At 47.2% G+C, this 21378-nt stretch overlaps 1 protein-coding gene and 1 non-coding gene across 2 annotated transcripts in view; one reads left to right on the top strand and one right to left on the bottom strand.

The window, feature by feature from the left end:
- Window positions 1–21378, top strand: part of LOC148519328 (lysine-specific demethylase 4C-like) — a gene marked incomplete at its 3' end in the record, with an annotated part of 174882 nt that overhangs the window by 125778 nt on the left and 27726 nt on the right. The gene's annotated exons all lie outside the window — the stretch shown is intronic.
- LOC148519329 (small nucleolar RNA SNORA11) lies at window positions 5216–5332 on the bottom strand. Its single transcript, XR_015878948.1, has one exon. It is a non-coding gene; the product is annotated as a small nucleolar RNA SNORA11 (small nucleolar RNA).

Genomic DNA, 21378 nt, shown 5'->3' with positions numbered 1-21378 from the left:
TCACACAAGAACATTTGTGAGACGCAGAACAAGTGAAAAGATGCTGGAAGAGTGCCTGTCACCATCTGTCAAGCATGGTGGAGGTTATGTGATGGTCTGGGGCTGCTTTGGTGCTGGTAAAGTGGGAGATTTGTACAAGGTAAAAGGGATTTGGAATAAGGAAGGCTATCACTCCATTTTGCAATGCCATGCCATACCCTGTGGACAGCGCTTGATTGGAGCCAATTTCCACCTCCAACAGGACAATGACCCAAAGCACACCTCCAAATTATGCAAGAACTATTTAGGGAAGAAGCAGGCAGCTGGTATTCTGTCTGCAATGGAGTGGCCAGTGCAATCACCAGATCTCAACCCCATTGAGCTGTTGTGGGAGCAGCTTGACCACATGGTACGCAAGAAGTGCCCATCAAGCCAATCACAATTGAGAGGTGCTTCAGGAAGCATGGGGTGAAATTTCTTCAGATTACCTCAACAAATTAACAGCTAGAATGCCAAAGGTCTGCAATGCTGTAATTGCTGCAAAAGGAGCATTCTTTGATGAAAGCAAAGTTTGAAGGACAAAATTATTTCAAATAAAAATCATTACTTCTAACGTTGCCAATGTCTTTACTATATGTTCTATTCATTTTCCAACTCATTTGATAAATAAGTCAGTTTTCATGTAAAACACCAAATTGTGAATACTTATGTACATGTGATTTCTTAGTTTTTTTTTTTTTTAAATTCAATTAGCAAAAACCTAAAAAAAAAAAAACTTTTTATACGTTGTCATTACGGGGTAATGTGTGTAGAATTTTGAGGACAAATATGTATTTATTTCATCTTGGAATAAGGCTGTAACAACAAAATGTGATAAAAGTGAAGTGCTGGGAATACTTTACGGAAGCACTGTAGTGTGTGTGTATATGTGTGTGTGTATATATATATATATATATATACACACACACACAGAAGGTGTGATTGTTTGTGTATACCAGAAATAATCACACTTAAATAGCCCACCCCCAAACCCTCTGTTTTCACCTCCACCCGCACGCCGACTCAGGTTCAGGTCAGTGTATGGAATCCACATCATCAGTTCCCGTCCAGCGCATGGGGTTGACGTTGCAGAGGTAGCTATAGTAACCATAGTTACCTCTGAAGCTGCATACACATACAACGATTAAAGTGTAATGAACTATTTTTTTGGAACTACAAACGATTTTTGCATATTCCCTTACTGAAAACGGTTGAGTTGGTCAGTCTGACTGAACTGCAAACTACAAACGTGAACGTGCATGAACGATAAACGATATCGTTAACGATAATCGTTCAAAAAATCGTTGTGTGTGTGTATGCACCTTAAGAGGGTAGTGGCAGGGCTGTCTTAGCAGTGCCAGCCCCTGGGCAAAGCAATGCACTGGGGCCCCTATTAAACAATCATCTGCCGGGGATAGGATGCTATCGGTGGAGGCTGTGCCGAGGGGAGAGGGGGTGTTGGTTATCAGCAGAAAAACAGAAGTCATTTACAGGAAAAAAACACAAGTCACAGTCTGAACATGTACAGTACAACAAATTGTGAGCATACATTATATTCTAAATTTCCAGTGGAGGACATGGAAAAAAAAAAGCTATTTTTTAAAAAATTTACTGAAAACACAGATAACATAGAACTTGCTGTGAGTGAATATTGAGAATATACCACATAATATACACATCTAAAGGTACAACATGCGTCCCAGAATAATGTCATAAGAGTGGAATATGGAAAAAGTGAGAAGGAAAATGACAGCAGTATAACATAATGGCAGAATAGATACAAGTAAGAAAAAAGTGTACAGTATATCCCACATATCACACCAGCCAGCCTTCCTGCTGTGTATCAGTGAGTGCTGCATAGCAGGGGGTAGAGCAGACAGGACATGGGGTGCCAACTGTGATGAGGGATGTACCTGGGGAAGATCATGCAGGTGTCAGTGGGCAATAATACACAACCTGGCAGCTCTTCTTGTTGTGAAAGCCAACCACCACTATATAGAGCAGTGGCGTCACAAAGGGGGTGCGGGCAGCGCCTAAGTGTCACCCACCGAGGGGTGACGCCAAGATGCAGGCTCCCCCTCTGTGACAGGAGCTGGGTGCTGCACTGTAGCATTAAGTGCAGCTCTCTGCTCCTGTCACAGTGAGGGAGCCTGCACTGCCTGCACCCCCAGCACACATTGATAATATCGGGCTGGGTTCGGGCTGCCAGGCCACACCCCCTTTCCCGTGACCATGCCCTTTTTTGGCTGAACTATTGCTCGGTGCTGCATGCCAAATTTCAGGGCAAACTAATAAAAAATGAGGATTTGAGAGTAATCTAAAGTTCCAACTGTCAGTTTTTTTTCTGACACACTCAGTTAGGACCACTTTTCTGGGGAAGCAATCGGGAAGCCGACTGCCTAAATACCGGCAGCCGGCTTCCCGACTGTCTTATCCCGGCATGGGTGAAATGGTGGGCGTCTAGATGTAGACGCCCGCATTTCCCTGACACCGGGCATCACGATCGTAGTGATGCCGGGCGCCGCGAGCGGACAGCCGCGGGGGGGGAGGGCTAGGTTTGGGGCTCCCGGGGGGGACTTGGGGTTAGGCACCCCCCCCGGGAGGGTTAGGCTAGGGGGAGGGAGGGTTAGGCACCCCCGGGGCGACTTAGGGTTAGGCACCCCCCCCGGGGGACTTAGGTTTAGGCAGCGGGGAAGGGGGTGGTTAGGGTTAGGCACTTAGAGGGGGGAAGTTAGGGTTAGGCACCCCTAAGGAGGGTTAGGGTTAGGTTAGTGTATACTTGCCTATCCACGATCAGGATTTCCAGCGCTGTCGGGCTTCCGCTGCTTCTAACCCTGCTCCTGTCGGGCTGCCGCTGACGGGAATCATGGCCGGCGGTATATCGTACCCATTCCCTTTTCTGATGTTCTCTATGGGGGATTTTTGGGAAGGCATAACTCAGGTAGGGGGCGAATTTACACTTGACGTTTGTTTTATTAGGTAGCTGTTGTTCCAGGGTAGGGCCTTTTGTGGTTTAGGTAATTGAGAAAGTTTTTAAAATATTACCTCACGATTGCACCATTATAGAGATAGGAAGATTCAATTCCTTGCGCAACCTCAGTAGGAGCCTTCAGCAGGTGTACTCACTGTGGCTTCACTTGGGGGTACCAAGATGGCTGTCCTCTGCAGGAGCCAGGACCCATAGGAAAGCTGCGGCAGGGACCAGGGGGTGGGGTGTTAGCTGCGGGGGGGACCCGGGGACGGTAGTGGGTGTTAGCGGCAGTGCGGACGGAGGTGGTGCAGGCAGCAGGACCCGAGGGAGGTAGCAGGAGACAGATGCAGGCTGGGATCTGAAAGATCCATGATACTTGCATCTGTGTTTAAAATAAACAAACAGAGAAGCAGGGATGGGTCAGTAAGACCCGTCTGTGCTTCTGTGTTTAAAAAAAGACAACCTGTGTAAACAAACAAAAAAATGGCATGGTCCCCCCCATAAAAACAACAAGCACGGGGCTTTGGAAACCCAGTACTGGTTGTGCTAAATACAGGGGACAAACGACGTAGGGGTCCCCCGTATTAAGCACAACCAGCACCAGGCTTTTCAGAACCAGTCCTGGTTGTCAAAATACGGGGGACAAATGACGTAGGGCTCCCCCGTATTCAGCGCAACCAGCACTGGGCACTGAGCCAGTCCTGGTTCTGAAAATATAGGGGGAAAAAAATGCGTAGGGTTCCCCCTGTATTTACCAGAACCAGCACTGGACCCTTTCTAGTGGAGGGTGATGCCACAGCCAAGGGAGCCCGTTCACCGGGCCACACAGCCAAAGCATCACTCCTGACCACTAGTCTGCCCAGGCTGGGGATTCCTGGGGAGCTGGGGACCCCCCCAATAAAGGGGTCCCCCTCTCCAGGGCACCCCAGGCTGACAGCCGGGGCTGTCCCCGGCAACCCTGGCCGTTGGGTGCCGGGTTGATTATGTAAAGTGTGGTGCAAGTAGAGAGTTAAAATATTGTCTTTTGCTGTTCCCAGCAAGCCTCCCCCGCATGCTGGTACTTGGAGAACCACAAGTACCAGCATACGGGCCCGCTGGTACCTGTAGTTCCACAGCAAAAGCAATATTAAAAAACCACAGAACACACACCCCATAGAAAGTAACATTTTATTAAAACATACATGCGCGCACACACACTATCTCACATACTCACCTATGTATTTCTATAGTCCATTGGTTCTCTTTTCCATGTAGATAATCCAATTGTGTTCCTGTAATAAAAAATCCATACTCACCACCTCCTATGCGTGGATCGGGTTCTCTTAGTTCCAAAGTAGGCAATCCAAGGTTCTCTAAGAACAGTACTACCCGAATGACTGCTCCGCCGCAGGATTTCAGTACAGAAATCCCGGTGCGGAGCGCTCATTGGCTGAGAGAGATGAGCCTTCCGCCTCTTAGCCACTGAACGGTTCTCACCATTGACTTCAGTGGTGAGAACCGCGCATGCCCATTTAAAAAATGGCGCCTCAGCATCATTTTAGAAATTCAAAGATTTATGTCACGGCTCGTGACTTAATCGCCCCGCCCCGTCGGCTGGCTTATATAAGCCAGTGCGAGCACACGTCAGCGGAGGGGCAGGAGAGAAGTCCTGCCGAAGCAAGAAGTTGCCGGGGAAGTCCTGGATGGGCGGCGGCCATGAAAAAGAGCTTAAAAGCCGCCACCCTCCAGGTGAAGGTGCAGAAAAATAAAATTTTTAAAACAATCTCTATCCTTGTTTTACTTCAATATTTCTTTTACAAGGTTACTATAGGTACCAGTGGGCCCTTAATGCCCCACTTTCTGATACTTGTGGTTCTCCAAGTACCAGCATGTAGGGGAGGCCTGCTGGGGCCTGTAGTGCTACTGCAAAAGACAATATTTTAGGTTTTTATTTTGCACTACACATTACATAATCAACCCGGCACCCACCGACCAGGGTTGCCGGGGATAGCTCCGAGCTATCAGCAAGGATTCCCAGCTTTGGGCTGACTAGCGGTCAGGGGTGATGCTTCGACTGGGGGGCCCGGTAAATAGGCTCCCCTGGCTGTGGCATCACCCCCCCACCTCCTAGAAAAGGTCTGGTTCTGGTAAATACAGGGGTAGCCTACGCATTTTTTCCCTCTGTATTTCCAGAACAAGGACCGGCTCAGAGCCCAGGGCTTGTTGAGCAGAATACGGGGGACCCCAACATATATTTTTATCCCTGTAATTTGGCAACCAGGACTGGTTTTGAAAATCTTGGTGCTGGTTGTGCTTCATACAGGGGACCACTTCTTCGTCTGTCCCCTGTATTTAGCACAACCAGTACTGGCTTCCCGATGCTTGTTTTTATTTTTGTAAACACAAGCACAGACGGGTCTCACTGATCCTGTTCATGCTTCTGTTTGTTTATTTATACACAGACGCAGATGTCATGGATCTTTCAGATCCGAGCCTGCACCCGTCTGCTGCTACCTCCCCCTGCCACATGTACCACCGCCGCCCGCACTGCCGCCGCAGCTAACACCCGCTACCGTCACTGGGTCCCGGCTGCATCTAATGCCCGCTGACCACCCCCCCTTTGGTCCCGGCCGCAGCTAATGGCCGCTTTCTTCCCCCGAGCCCACCACTGCTACCGCCTACACTGGCCATCCATCTTGGTGCACCCAAGTGAAGCCACAGTGTGTACGCCTGCTGGAGGCACCTGCTGAGGCTGCACAAGTTGAAATTTCCTATCTCTACAATTGCGATTTCGTGAGCTAATAGTTTAAAAACTGTAACTTTCTCAATTACCTAAACCCCAAAAGCACCTACCCTGGAATAATAGCTACCCAATAAAACAAACCCCAAGTGTAAATTCGCCCCTTTCCCTGAGTTATGCCTTCCCAAATTTCCCCGATAGAGAACTAGAAAAGTGGTCCTAATTGAGTGTGTCAGAAAAAACTGACAGTTGGAACTTTAGATTACTCCCAAATCCTCTTTTTTTTTTTTTTTTTTACCCACCCGTGCCAAATTTCAGCTTGGCACCTCCAATAGCTTTTGATGTGTAGCCCCTTAAACACTATGCCCCCCCCTCGGGAGTTTTTTATATGAGAATTCAGTTTTTTTTGAGGGGTCCCCTACGTTGTTTCTCCCCTGTAATTTGGCAACCAGAACTGGCTCTGATTAGTCTGGTGTGGGGTTGCTTAATACAGGGGACCCCTACGTCGTTTGTCCCCTGTATTTAGCACAACCAGCACTGGGGCTCCAATGCCAGATGCTGGTTGTGCTGTGGAGGCACTTCATTTTCTTTTTTTTTATTTTACAAATTAAGTTTTTAACAGATGCATGGATGGATCTCACTGATACGTCCATGCATCTGTCTTATTTATTTGATTTTCTTCGGTGCATGCCCAGCACCAATGAGTCTCTCTGTCGCCCGCTGATGCTTCTGTGCACAGCCCTGTTGCTGCCACTGCCCCACACACCTGCAGCCTGCCCCAGCAGCCATCTCTCCCTCTGCACCCCCAAAACACCTCCTGTGTGTTGTCCGCTTTTCCAGCTGTGCTAGTGTACCTATTTGTGGTCCTTCTGCCCTGCAGGTGGCCCGGTTTGCTCATCAAAGCCCTGATGGTTAATAAATTATAAAAAAGCAATGAAATTCCATAGACAAAAAACCTTACAGTTTCACGTCCCATTAAGGCTTCATAGACTGCATGTGTGTATTTCAATGAGCATACAATTCTGTGAAATAACAGCTCCACCATTTTATGAGTGACAGCAATCTCACTCTGTGAGAGTGCTGCTTCTGCAGTTAACCACAGGGTGTGATGGCATATCATATCTGTATTGCGCAAGGAACATATCCATTAAGGAGTCAGCCTTAATGATCAGAATTTCATTGCTTTTTTTTTTTGTAGTTTGAGTTGCACAAATTCAGTAGGTTTTGTGAAATTTCAGATCATGTCTTAATGGGACATGTGAAACCATAAGGTTTTTTGTCTATGGAATATACTCTGTTTTGGCAGATTGCTAGCACATTGTTTGATCGTACAATCTGTTTGATTTAAGGCTTTGTCTGTCTGTGGTTCCTTTCATGCTTTATCAACTTTTAAGCTTTATTCACATGTAAGTGTCTTACAGTTATCATGTTTTATTTGACAGAGTGCGTTAAAATCCAATTAGTTTAAAAATGTACACCATCTCATTCTGAAATCATAGTTCTGAATTTAACATTAGAAATTTTTTTTATATCCACATCATAATAGTGCAAAATATATATTTGAGTAAGACGGGTAAAGCCTGGAAATAGTGGGCCTAATTCTGAGTCACACACAAGTCAAAAAACAGCCACATCTAGCGATTATCTGCAAGCTGCTCATGCACAGCACCATGCGTAATCACTTTGACGGAGACTATGACCACAACCGGTTGTCTGTGTCCATGAAAAGGGTTTTCTGGGTGTCTTCTGGGCAGCTACCTTGCTGATGCACACAAGGGATTTGCTTTGTGTGAGTGTCGTGGATGTGTAGCCAGAGTTGCATGCTACTCTATGGCATGTAGCAAAGGGATGCCTGTTTCAGAAGGATCTCTTGCACCCCGTGTGGGGTAGATGTAAGCGACAATCTTGAGTGTTGGGGATGGAATCATCGACAGTGTTGAGTGTTGGGGATGGAAAAACAGTGGACGGTGAGGCTATACGTATGAAGATGTGGAATAAATTCAGTAGCATATGGCACTAAATCTGGCTGTTATTGCCGTCTGGACCTGCGGCCATTTTGAGTGCGACTCAAAATCAGCCCAGAATGGTTAATTTACAAAAACTTTTCTGCTGTGACTTTTCTTAGTGCATATGGTAATAGCAGAGTGTGTAACTATAAATTTTAATATCGTCAGCCACTTTCTATAGCTTATTGAGAGTAAAATATTGACACAAAAAAATAAGCTATATTTTTTACTATTAGCATTTTCTGCTCTCACGGTAATATGACTTTTTGGTGAATGGTTTAGTTCAGTGGTTCTCAAACTCGGTCCTCAGGACCCCACACAGGTCACGTTTTCCAGGTCACCCAGCAGGTGCACAGGTGTGTTCATTACTCACTGACACATTTAACAAGATCCACAGGTGGAGCTAATTTCACTTGTGATTCTGTCAGGAGACCTGCAAAACATGCACTGTTTGGGGTCCTGAGGACAGAGTTTGAGAACCTGTGGTTTAGTTCATAGGTAGCCATACTGTGATCTTCAGTTGTTGGGCAAGAACAGCAGCCCCTGAGCTGCACCTTCACTCTTGTATTAATTACTTTCTCTTCAGAGGACACGCATGCAGTCTGGACAGTCTGTAATTAGCTTTGCAGATCCGTAACTAGACTTTTTGGTGGCCTGTGCCAGAAACAGCATTGGTGCCCCCCCCATTTTTCAGATGAGAACATAAGGCACGCACCCAAAAAAGGATGTGGCCATTACAAATCTTATTTGTCCTGTATTTGTCCATGAAGGGGTACACATCCTATTGTACCACTGTTAAACCAGATGTCACTGCCAAATACAGTGTGAATCCAATGGCTGCAGTGATGATACACAATAATTAATTATGCAGTATAACTCACCAGCTCCAGATGTAGGATAGCACTAGTGAAGCTGCACCTGCAGCAGGTTTTGGCCATCAGAACAGCTGTGCACAAGCCTGGAGCCAGCAGTAGATCACTGACTGAAGGTATAGAAAGAGTGCTTCTTGTAGTGTATATGCAGTAAATATCAGCAACGGGGAGATCCGTGTATGTACCCTGCGCCAGTAGATGAACCCACCGACAAGGATACTCTTGGTAAGGTGGTAACACTTGGGTTGGGAATTGATTGCTGTGTTCAGGGCAGCCATCAGAAATTGTGGGGCAGATAGCTCCATGTATAAGGTGTCTGACTGCCATGGCACAGGTTTAAATCCCGGGTGTGACCGTATCTTTAAATGTTTGTGTTAAAAGAGGATGTGACTGAAGGTGCTTGGTGAGGTGGCCAGATTAAGGGTAAGTCTGCCAGGGAGGAGATAGGGGAGGCCAGGAGATGCTGGGGATGTGAGTAGAGGAAGTTACAAGTGACAATGATTACAAACAGAAAATTGACAGGCCCGAACAGTGCCTCCAGCCCTGCAGTGCCCTGTGCCATGGCACATGTCACACCGGAATCGGTATCAAATCCCGCCAGCGCATTCCCGGCACGGATGAAGTTCCTGACTGCTGATAAAGGTAAGTAACCCTAATCTTCCCCGCCCCCCTAACCCTCCCTTAGGGGTGCCTAACCTTAGAGTGCCTAAACCTAACCTTCCCCCCCTTCCCCGCTGCCTAAACCGAAGTCTCCCAGGGGGGTGCCTAACCCTAACCCCCCCTTTCCCTAGCCTAAACCTAACCCTCCTAAGGGGGTGCCTAACCCTAAGTCACCCTCGGGAGCCCTGTACCTAACCCTCTTCCCACGCGGCTGTCCGCGCCCGGCTTACCTTCGGGATGCCGGGTGTCGGGCTCCCGGGGTAGGTCTAATGGCAGGCGTCGGGTTTCGACACCTGTCATTAGACCCTTGCCGGGATTAGACAGTCGGGATTGCGTCTGTCGTCTTCCCGTCACACCATCCTAGTTACGGCTATGTAGCTTTGTTTTTAAATAAATACATTTTTGAAAAACACAATCCAGGAATTCATATTTTCATTAGTGCTATATTTTATTTTAGAGGGTCACCCGTTTCAGTCCCTAAAAGGTATTCAGTTGCCCATCAGTGGTTTCACATTTTAAGAAGAGGTGCAACATATTTTTGTGCCATGCATTCACATTAATTTTTTGAGCTTTTTAGAAGCCATACTTTGTCAATGTCATCCATGACTCCTGTGTGTACATTTGACAAGAGTTGCAGTTACTGCATAATGTACAGTATGCAGTGTTTCTGCAACTTGAATAAAGTATTGTTGATCGCTATGAAGAGCACACTCCAGGTAGGTCCGGAAAGACTTTTGTGCACCTGTGCCACTGCCTAGGGCACAAGGCTGAGGGGAGGCACAATCTCTGCCATGGTGGTACCTTTCTCTGGTTTGTGCTGTGACTACTGCTGGCACAGAAATGCCCTGCTACTGCACTGCCCACAGTCCATGTATAAGTGGCTTAAAACCCCATCAATAATTATGAGGTTTATGCTGTATTGGTCGAAATGTGTCCTAAATGAAAATCACATGCATGAAAAAGTGTGATTATGGAAAGTTTAATCTATTGCAAGTTCCGTGCGAGTCTGCACCAGTAGCATATACTACATGCTTTTTTGCATTCTTTTAGCTTGGAAAATACACATTCGCTATTACCGTATATACTCAAGTATAAGCCGACCCGAATATAAGCCGAGGTACCTACTTTTACCCCAAAAAACTGGGAAAACTTATTGACTCGAGTATAATCCTAGTGTGGGAAATGGCAGCAGCTGGTAGTGCCCCCAGTAGTAATTCCCCCTGGTTGTGCCCCCAGTAGTAGTGCACCCAGTGGTAATACCCCCTTTCAGTGCCTCCAGTAGTAATCCCCCCCCTGGTAGTTCCCCCAGTGGTAATCCCTTTTAGTGCCCCTGGTAGTGCTCCCTGTAGTAATCGCCGCCTGGTAGTGCCCCCTGTAGTAATCGCCCCCTGGTAGTGCCCCCTGCAGTCCCGACGTGTCTCCCATTACCCATTACCCATTGCTGCTGCAGTGGGAGCAGCAGCAGCCACTGAGAGTCTGACAGACTCTCAGCAGCTGCTGATTACAGCAAACACGCAGCTGCCGGCTCCGGCGGCTGTGTGTTTGTGCTGTGTAGCGCCGACTGAATTCCGTCCGGTCAGCGCTACACTTCACTCGAGTATAAGCCGAGGGGTACTTTTTCAGCACAAAAAATGTGCTGAAAAAGTCGGCTTATACTCGAGTATATACAGTAGGTTAAATTAAACTTCAAATAAATTAGTGTTATCTCTCCAACTCATGTACTGTATGAGAAAAAACTTTATATATGCATGAGTAATAAAGAATCACCGGCCAGTGATTGCCTTACAATAAGTTAATACCAAGTGGTGATGATCATTATCATCATTGTGTATTTACCCTCAACCACAACATAAATACGGCCTCATAAACGTTTATGTGTCAGTGCCAGTCTGTGTGTGTTCACAAGTCATACTTCCCAACTGACTCCCCGAAATAATAGCAAGCTCCCTGAAGAGTCCAGCAATCTCCCTAATTGCACCTTGCCCCACCTGAACCTGTTATATATATATATATATTTGTTTTTTTAGATGTATATCTATCTCTATGTGATAGAAGCACTGGAACAGTTTTCTTTTTTTTTTTGTTTTGAAAGCTATATTTATTAAAGATCCACACAGAAAACAGCGGAAAATGTCTACAAAAAGACAAATAATATTCACTAAGAAAGACACTAGAAGTACACAAAAATATGTTTCAATAATGCGGATAAATCTGTGGGATACAATTTTAAATATTTAAAGAAAAAAAGAGAAGGGAGGAAGAGATAAAAAAAAAAAAAAAAGGGGAAAAAGGACCAGCAAGGAGAAGGAAAGATTAAGAGAGACAGCGTGGCTAGAACTGTCAAAGAAAGAGAGAAAAGAACAAATAAAGAAATTCAGGTGAAGGGGGAACTAGCATTGAAAAAGGACAACCAGGGGGCCCAGACCTTATCAAAAGTTTTGCAAGAGTGATTAAGGATACTGGTCATATATTCCATTCGCTGAACCAACCAGATCCTATTGATGACTGGTAGGGGGGCAATAATTGTTTCCAATCAGCTGCGAGCTGACAAGTAGCAGCTGAAAGGATATGCCTGATTAACTTATTTTGGTGGTAAGTAGCAGTTAGGAAGGGTAGGGCTAAAAGAAAAAATTTGGGATCCAAGGGGATCGGGAGATGAGTGATTGAGGTAATCAAGTTCTTAATAACTAGCCAAAAACCAGTGAGTTTTGGACAGCTCCACCAAATGTGGAAAAATTTACCTTCTGACAAGCAGCCACGCCAACATCTATCTGATGTGTCAGGGAACATCTTTTTCAGTCGGGAGGGGACCAGGTACCATCTGTAAAGGATTTTATAGGCATTCTCTTTTATTCTAAGGCAAATGGAGCTGGAGGCAGCTCTCTCCCTAATGTCCTCCCAATCCCCAGGGTTCGGGTTCACCCAGATCTCGCTCCCAAGCTAATTCGTGAGGGTCGCGCGTGGAGACTAAAGGTGTAGAGATCTCTGTGTATAGAGCCAATATCAGGCCAGCAGTGGAGGAGTGACGTAAACACAACATCTCCGTAGGAGTAAGCGGACGGTGGGATAGACGGTGTTTAACCTTGTTATGGAATTTCCGGAGTTGTAGGTATTGGTAAAAATGTTTGGAGGGGACATGAAATTTAGATTGGAGTTCAGCAAATGAGGGAAAGGAAGTGTCACGGGGTCAAATCATTGACGTATCTGATACCAGCCGTTAGCCAAGGAAGAAATGCTAAAGGAGTCATACCAGGAGGGAATTCTGAGGAGTTAAATAGTGGAATGATTGGAGAGGGAGATGGCGAGAGACCAAATTTACGAGTAGCTATATCCCATAATGACAGTGAGTGAGAGATAATAAGATGGTCACGCACTCTTTTAGGACGACGGGCTCTAGGGAGCCATAGGAGGGAAGCAGGGGAAAGCAGTCCCAAAGCCTCCGCCTCAATCTGGACCCATATTCTATCAGAGCTGTTCCATAAAATACATTGAGCGAGTTGAGCAGAGAAGTAGTAGAATTTAAAATTAGGAATACCCAAACCTCCAGCCCGAGACGATTTCTGGAGAGTTCGGAGACGTACCCGTGGCCGCTTTCCTGACCACATAAATTTAGTTGTCTGGGATTGGAGAAATTTGAAAACGTAAGGGGGAACATGTATAGGGAGGGACTGGAAAAGATAGAGAAGTCTAGGCAAAATATTCATTTTAATCGTGTTAATACGACCTATCCAGGAGATGAAGTGACGGGACCACGAAGCAAGGTCTAATTTGATTTGGGAGAGAGTGCGGGGAAAGTTGGCTTGGAAGAGTTGATGGTAACGTTTGGTTATAAAAATTCCCAGATATTTAATTTTTTGGAGGTGCCATTTAAATGGAAAGATTTGTTACAAAAAGGTTTTATCATTTTGTGGAAGATAAGTCAAGGACTTCTGTTTTATCCAAGTTAATTTTATAACCCGAAAAATAACTATAAATTTCAAGTTCAGTCAAAGTAGGAGGAAGCGAAGTGAGCGGGCGCGAAATGGACAACAGGATGTCATCCGAATATAAAGCTAATTTGTGTTCCGTGGACCCGACCAACACTCCGGATATATGAGTTCGCACGAATTCTAGCAGCCAGGGGTTCTATTATAAGGGCAAAAATAAGTGGTGAGAGGGGACAGCCCTGACGGGTGCAATTAGATATACTGAATGGGGTTGAAGTAGAGCCATTAGCGGAGACGGTGGCTGAGGGAGAGCGATATAAGGTCGAGAGACCTTGAAGAAATTTGCCAGAGAAGCCCATCGACCCAAGGACACCAAACATGAATGGCCATGAGATGCGGTCGAAGGCCTTCTCGGCATCTAATGACCTCAGTAATGAGGAAGTTCTGCCCTCATGAATGGTGTGTATTAAGTCGATAGTTCTCCTAATATTATCCGGGGCTTGGCGTCCGGGGACAAAACCCACCTGATCAGGGTGAATTAGGGATGGCAGAAGGGGATTTAACTGGAACAGTTTTCAATGGCTTCTATGTCTGTCCCAGATTCCTGTCCTCTGTGTTTTAAAACCCCCTCTGTTTTGGAAAAACAGACTAGAAATGTTGGCTTTAGTGAAAAGCCGGAATGGGTCCTGGGGGTGTGGATGTGAGCAAAGGGAGGGCTCCATCCACAGGCCACTCCAGGTGTTGGGCCTTTTAGCCTGGTGGCAGGCTCGTTAGGGCTTGCCTCTGAAAGTGTCTCAGATAAGCTGGGTTTTGTTATAGTGAGTGTCTCATACCTGGGAGGGCAGGCCTGCGGGCTAGTTTGCTCTGAGATACTGTGTGATATCACCTGTAAGTACTGTGGACGTGAACTTATTTAGTCTTCTGTTAGTGAGGGAACCAGCTGTCTAGTTAGAGTCCAGACTGGCTAGGATTTTGTTTGTGTTTTGTTTTATTTATGTGTCCAGTACAATAAAGATTGGCTCCGACCAGCTTGCATGAGAACCCCAGAATTGTGTCCTGTTTCTCCGGCTGCTGTGTGTGTAAAGAGGGAATCCATCTACCCAGGAGAGGGACCCCTATCCCGACGTGTCTAAATAAAAAAAATAAAAAAATAAAAAAAAAAATATATATATATATATATATATATACTGTTATACACATTTGAATGGGATCATTAGTATAATTTCTCTGCATTGGTTATAAGACACAAATGGGTAGATGTATTCACCACCCTAGTGGTATCAGCAGAGGAGTAGCGTGTTGCCAGGGCGCCCGGAGCATGTGCATGCTATGGCCTCCCCCTTCCCCCCCCCCCCAGGTGTTCCAGGAAGGAGGTGTGTCCAGCATATGGGGTTAAATTAAAGGGATGTAAAAATAAACATTAGGAGAGGTATTGAAATTATATATTCCAAACTACTAAAATAAATCCATTAATAAAATAATGGTGGTTTCTCTGCAATGGGGAACCTCTAATCGGTCTCCAACCCCCCCCCCCCCAAACAGTGATCGCGCTGAGCGGAAAAAAACTTGGGTCCCATGGCAGGCGGTAGTTAGCAGTTGGGGTAGAGCTGGGGGTAAAGGCAGGGAAAAGTTGGGATAGAGCTGGGGCTAGAGGGGATTAGGGGCAGGCAGAGCTGGGGGTAGGGAGGGGTAAGTGCAGACAGTAGTTGTGACAGTGCTGGGGGCAAGGAGGAGGCTAGGAGCAGGTAGTGCTGGGGTTAGGAAGAGGGCAATGGTAGATAGCAGCTGGGGCAAGGAAGGGGTTAGGGGAGGCAGTACTAAGGGTAGGGAGGGGGTAAAGGTAGATAGCAGCTGGGACAGTACTGGGGACAAGGAGGAGGTTAGGGGCAGGCAGTGCAGGGGGTAAGGTGGGCACTGTATTTACTGCCTCCAATAGGGGCAAAAGCAGGATATCTAGCAGGATGTTGCTGTAATACCTGTTCTACTGGATATGGGGGGAGTTAATATGAGAGAGATCTCTCCAATGCAGATGTAAGGGACAGTGCGTAGCAGTGATAGGCTGCTTCAGAGCTCCTTCTTCTGGCAACCTCATCATGACATAACGGGGGCTGCTGCTGTACCAGGAAACCCTCTGTGAGGTCAGTTACTGGCCTCCAGTCTATACTGCATGAGCCGGATGTTCCCCACCAAACACCGTCAGAGGGCTCAGAATCACTGATGCTGGCGTGTCTGCGGCCATTCACTCTGGCATCCCGCGCTGTCACAGCTCTTGCTGATCAGGTTATGGTGGGTTACAGGGTTCCCGCTAGGTCCCCGCGGCTATGCATGTCCGGCGGCGTGGCTCCTCTTCATAGTATGCGCAATGTGAAGTCACGTTCGCGTCTTACAACAAGTAAGCAGTTTGCACTGCAGAACAAAGCTCAAGGAGGCGGAGCTGCTCACCCTCATAGCATGCTGCATCCGGCTGCCAGTAGCAACATTAGAAATAGCCCCCGGCAGTAGGTTTTTCATGCGTGCGGCGTCTTCTGACAATTTCGGTGCCTGGAGCATGCGCTCCACTGGAACCGCCCTCCCTACGCCCCTGGGTATCAGTGCATATTATGTGCGCAGATACCGCTTCCCACCATGTATTAATGAGCGGCTGATAATGACAGGGACCCCTGTCATTATCAGCGCTGATATCTACAAGATGGCAGTGCCGATAAGCCGGGCAATGTATGAACGGTCAGTTCACTTAACAGCTATCGATAACGACAGCTGCAGCTGGCCTTGCCCTACCACCACGGCACCCTGCTCCCGGCTCCGAGGCTGCATGCAGGATCTGGCGATGCTTGCGAGATCCCAGGCATGCCCAGTGGAGTTGGCGGACAGTGGGACACAACGCATCAGCACTAAGCACGATTTGTGCTGCTATGATGCATCTCCCCAATGATCCCTATAGGTACATGCATTTTCTGAAAAGTATCAGTGTCTTTTCATCAACAAGTAATTCTTACTAACTGCTTTGGAGCTTATTTACATTTGGCTGTAAATCAATTATCTGATACTGCTTTCAGATGTAGCAATACACGTCCACTTGAATGCAGACTTCTAGGTATTGCTTTCACAATCTCCCTGAAATGATTTTTCAAAGTAGGCAAGTATGTCACAAGTGCATAAGTAAAACCTTGCTTTATTCGGCCTACTTTAAAATGCTCGATTTCCTTCCTTGTCCTGCCTCTCCAGGCTTAAGTTGGCATAAGTGCCAGAATGGTACAAATCCTCATATGCACTTATGTGAGTGGCAGGTTTTTAGAGTATGTACAGAGCAGTTTAGGCTATGCAAACTGGTGTAGTTTTTCATACTGCATCAGCCACCTATTAGTTATACTTTTCATGTTAAGGAAATTGTGGTTTAACCTGGTATTTAAGTAGCAATTTGCTCTAGGGCTCATTTCCAGTTTATTTGCCTCCTCTCATGCCTGTTATTTCCAACCTCATTACAATTTCCTCTCGCTGAACCACATATTGAGAAGGGTTCTTGTATTTTATAAATTGTGGAGTATTGTTTTTTTTCTTTTTTTCTGAAAGGGTTTTTCTGTGCACACACTATTGCAAGACACTAAATATCAATGATGGGGCATTGATGTGTCATAGGGGGTGTGATATGCTTGTCTGCCCCCAACCGTCCTCCCCTTCTAGAAACCACCATCGAATTGTTGCAATGGAGGCACCTTATTTTGCTGTATTCAGCTGGGGAAATGTCAGCCGTTCACGACTGTTGATAAGTATATTAGAGCATCACTACACTACATTTCTTCGGGTTCCATAGGGTCCACAGCATCTACCTTGGGGTATGTAGTTGGATTGCATCCAATGTACCAAACAGCAAAGCTTTGGAGCTCCCAGCATGCACTGGTCCTCCCATATACCCCGCCTCCAGCCACAGGCATTCAGTTTTTTTGTTTGGTGCTTGGCAAGACGCACCTGTTATAACAGCAGGACTGCTAGGCAGTCCTAGGCTTTTTCTTTTATGTTTTACCTTAAGTTTTCAAAACTTCAGAGTTTAGTGGTACCAGGCGCCGTGAAAGACGCTGGCAACGCGTCTCCTACCTCTGCCGATGCCGAAACACCAGCACAGCTATATGCCCTGAGGTTCTCTGCAGGCCTCAGCGTGACTTAACTGGCAGCTTAATGCTGAGGTCCGGGACTGCGGTCGGGTCACAGAGATTTCAGGTAAGCAATTCCTCTCGGGGAATCCGTGCGTGTAGCAGTCCCCCGCCGCCAGTGTTGAGACGCATCGGAGGTGGCTGCGGGTGAAGGCCTCATCTAAAATGTCCTCACGAAGGCAACCGGGGCTATATCGTTTGTCGCTGGGGATGGGTGGTAAGACTCACTAGAGCGCGCTAGTCAACGTCTTACTACTGTGAGGTCAGCGTACCTGGCTGTCAAAATCACAGCCTTAGGGAGATGGGCGCTCCTCTTGCCGCTCCTGCCCCCAGATGCAACTTCCGGGTACGGATTCCAGCGTCTGGTTTGCTATAATTGACCACCTCGTGTGTGAGACGTGCGCAGTTTAGCGTTTGTCTGTGCCCTGAAGCGGTTGGTCTCAGAGGTTTGGTATATAGTGCACTCTATGTCCTGGATCAACTGACCAGCCCCTCCGGGGCTGGTCAGTTGATCCAGAGTCCATATTGTTGTAGCAATTGTGCGTGTTTATGCATTGTGTGTGACCGTATGCTAGCTGCTGTATGTACACATACACAAGACTGTCAGGTACAACTATCACTGTTTTCTCCTCATCCATCTGATGGTGTGTGGGGTGTTTCATTGATACAAAAGTCACATTGCATTAATACTGTATACCTTATACCATTTATAAATTTTGTCATGTCTGAAGGCAAAGGGGAGGATGGGAGCCCTCCATCTGCAGGCCTGTCTGACCAGGATGTTAACCAGAATGGGTTCTGCAATAACTGTTGTAAACAGTCATCGAATATATCTGATACACCTGCACCAGCACCAGAGTCATCTTGGATGGCTATCACACCTGAGGTTTTGTCCTATCTAATGGGTAAAGCCACAGAGGTACGGGTTTGGGCTGCTGTAGTGCCTCATGCTATGGAGTACTCACAGCATGTACACCATCCCATGTGTTTGCCCCCCATGAATCCCTGTTGGGTTAATGCGGCTGCTCACTCTAGTCAGAGTAGACTACCATCGTCCGCCTCTCCGCAGGTGAATAGGCCAGTGGTAGTAAAGAAGCAGGGGCACAAAAGAGGTTCTCGTCATGTGTTACCTCAGGAGTCTGACTCGTCCTACTCATCAGATAATGAGTCTGAGTTCTGGGTCGGTCTCAGTGAAAGAAGACCATCAATCACTTGTGGATATTCTCTCTCTAGTAAGAGTGGTGAGATATGTCCTCAATATAGAGGAAGAGGAGGTTGCTCTGACATCTAAGGAGGTAATCTTTAGACATCAGGTGGTGACGAAGGATTATTTCCCTCAGTCGGGACAGTTGACAAATCTCATCTCTGAAGCATGGGATACTCCTAGTAAGCATTTTCATGCCACTAAGAATGTAACATCTCTGTACCCATTTGCACCAGGGGCGTGTAATAAATGGGAGGTTCCCCCAACAATAGATGCTCACGTGACAGGATTAATCAGGAGCGCTACGTTACCAATTCCTGCAGCATCCTCTTTAAAAGAGGTTACGGATAGAAAGCTTGGTAATCACTTAAAATGAATGTTTTTCCTATCTAGGGCTATTACCAAACCAGCTACGGCTGTAGCCTGGGTGGCCAAGGCTATGGAGGATTGGATGAGGTCTCTGGAGGAGACTATAGTGGATCCAACAAAAGAGCAGCAGTCTCTTCTCGGCCAGATGCAGAAAGCAGCTATGTATTTGGGGGAAGCAAGGATTGACGCAGGCATCCTGGCTTCTAGGGTTTTGGCTAACTCGGTGGCAGCCCAAAGAACCCTTTGGCTAAAAACCTGGAAAGCAGATCCAGGGTCTAAAATGGCTCTGGAGTCTTTGCCTTTCACAGGGAAGGAACTTTTTGGACCAGGGTTGGATGACATAATTACCTCGTTAGCAACACCAAAGTTTGCTGAATTGCCATCTACGTCTATTTCTAGAAGGCAGTCGTCATCCTGGTCCTTTCCTCCACAGAGTAGGACAAAGAAACAGTCCTCGGCCAGACAGGGTCAGTCTCACAAGAAACCGCAGGCCAAGAAATCTTGGTCAACCAAGTGTCTGGCCTCTAAGCCAGACCTTAAGCCTACTATCTGATGGGGCAGGCCTCCCCCTGGAGGATTTCAGGGTTGGAGGCAGACTGTTACAGTTCTCCCAGACCTGGCAGTGGACAACTACAGATTCCTGGGTACGACAGCTGGTCTCGCTGGGTTATGCCATTACATTCCTAAGGCATCCCCCCTCATAGGTTTGTTCTCACAAACCTTCCTGCAGACCCGGTCAGAGTTTCAGCCTACCGGGAGTCTGTTGAGGCCCTCCTGGAGTCGGGAGTCATAGTCCCCATCCCTGTGATGCAAGAGGGAAAGGGTTATTACTCAAATTTATTTTTGATTCTAAAACCCAATGGTTTGCACAGCCCTATCCTGAATTTAAAATCTTTCAACAGATTCATCAAGGTGCCAAAATTCTGTATGATAACTCTACAGTCAATTATGCTGGTGATGGAGCCTGGAGACTTCATGGTCTCACTGGACATACAGGATGCATATCTGCATGTCCCGATTGCAAGCTCCCACCAAGCCTTTCTCAGGTTCGTGGTGGATCAGCAACACTACCAGTTCTGTGCTCTACCTTTCCATCTGGCTACAAAATCTCGGGTATTTACCACGATAATGGCCGTCATGACAACGTGTCTCAGGTGACAGGGAGTCAGGATACTGCCATATCTAGATGACCTCCTGATATTGGTACAGTCTCAGGAGATGTTACAATGTCATCAACGAATAATCATTGTCTGCTTACAGGAGCACGGCTGGGTGATCAACTCGAAAAAATCTTTTCTTTCTCCAACTTAGCGGATGGTGCTCTTGGGGACGTTGCTGGACTCTCTGGAACAGAGGATTGTTCTACCAGAGGACAAGATTGTAGCACTACAGTCTCATGTGCACAATCTGCTTTGCAAGCAAACAGTGTCAGTTCACTTGGCTATGAAGATACTGAGCTCCATGGTAGCCACTTTCGACATTGTGGCTTATGCCCAGTTCCACTCCAGGTCCCTACAGCTGTGGATTCTGGCCCAGTGGAATGGTCCGCATCATCGGATAAAGCATCAGATGATTCGCATCTCACCAGAGGTTCGGCTCTTCCTTGCCTGGTGGTGACTCATTTGGACAAGGGTCGTCCATCATGGATCTCGTAATGGGTACTCCTCACCACGGACACCTTTCAGGGAAGACCAGGAAAGTCACCTACCAATAAATATATTGGAGCTTCGGGCAGTGCACAAAGCACTTAGGGGGTCATTCAGACCCGGTCGTTAGCGCCGATGCGCTCGGACCGGGTCGATGGCCCCACACAGAGCATGCGTGAGACCCGCTACGACCGACAGCGCCGGTCGTAGCGGGTCTCGATCCAAAGGGGGCGAGCTGTCAATGTTGATTGACAGCTCGCCCCGTTTGGAAGGCGGGCCGGGGGGGTGGCAGCCCAAACGGAGGCGTTCCCATGGGAACGCCTACCGTTTGGGGGAGGCCCCACTGACATCACTAGTGATGTCAGTGGAGAGCTTCCGGCTCAGACAGAGCCAGAAGCTCTCCGGGGCTTACGACAAGGGAGACCCTACCCTAGGGTCTCGTCGTAAGCCCCGATGGTCGCGATGGTCTCTGACCATCGCCACCATCACCGGAGCGGTCGTTAGAGCTGTGGGTGTTAACCCACAGCCTAACGACCGCAACATAGGCGGGCAGTCAGGATGCAAGCGGCCGCCAAGTTTCTGAGCGACAGCTTGCATCCTCCGACCACCTCTGAATGAGACCCTTATTCTGGCGCAGGACTTTCTTCAGGGCAGGCCTGTCTAGGTTCAGTCCGACAATACGACAGCAGTGGCCTACATAAATCATCAAGGAAGCACACGAAGTCCGGCAGCCATGCAGTAAGTGGCAAAGATTCCGCTGTGGGCAGAGGGCCATCTTCCTGCAATCTCTGCAATTTTCATCCCAGTTGTTCTCAACTGGGAAGTGGACTTCCTAAGTC

The sequence above is a fragment of the Taudactylus pleione genome, unplaced genomic scaffold, assembly GCF_031769625.1.
Source record: "Taudactylus pleione unplaced genomic scaffold, aTauple2 ptg000190l, whole genome shotgun sequence".
In the NCBI taxonomy this organism is placed as follows: Eukaryota; Metazoa; Chordata; class Amphibia; order Anura; family Myobatrachidae; genus Taudactylus; species Taudactylus pleione.
Note: the sequence above shows the minus strand (reverse complement) of the source record. Positions and strands in the feature narration are given on the sequence as shown.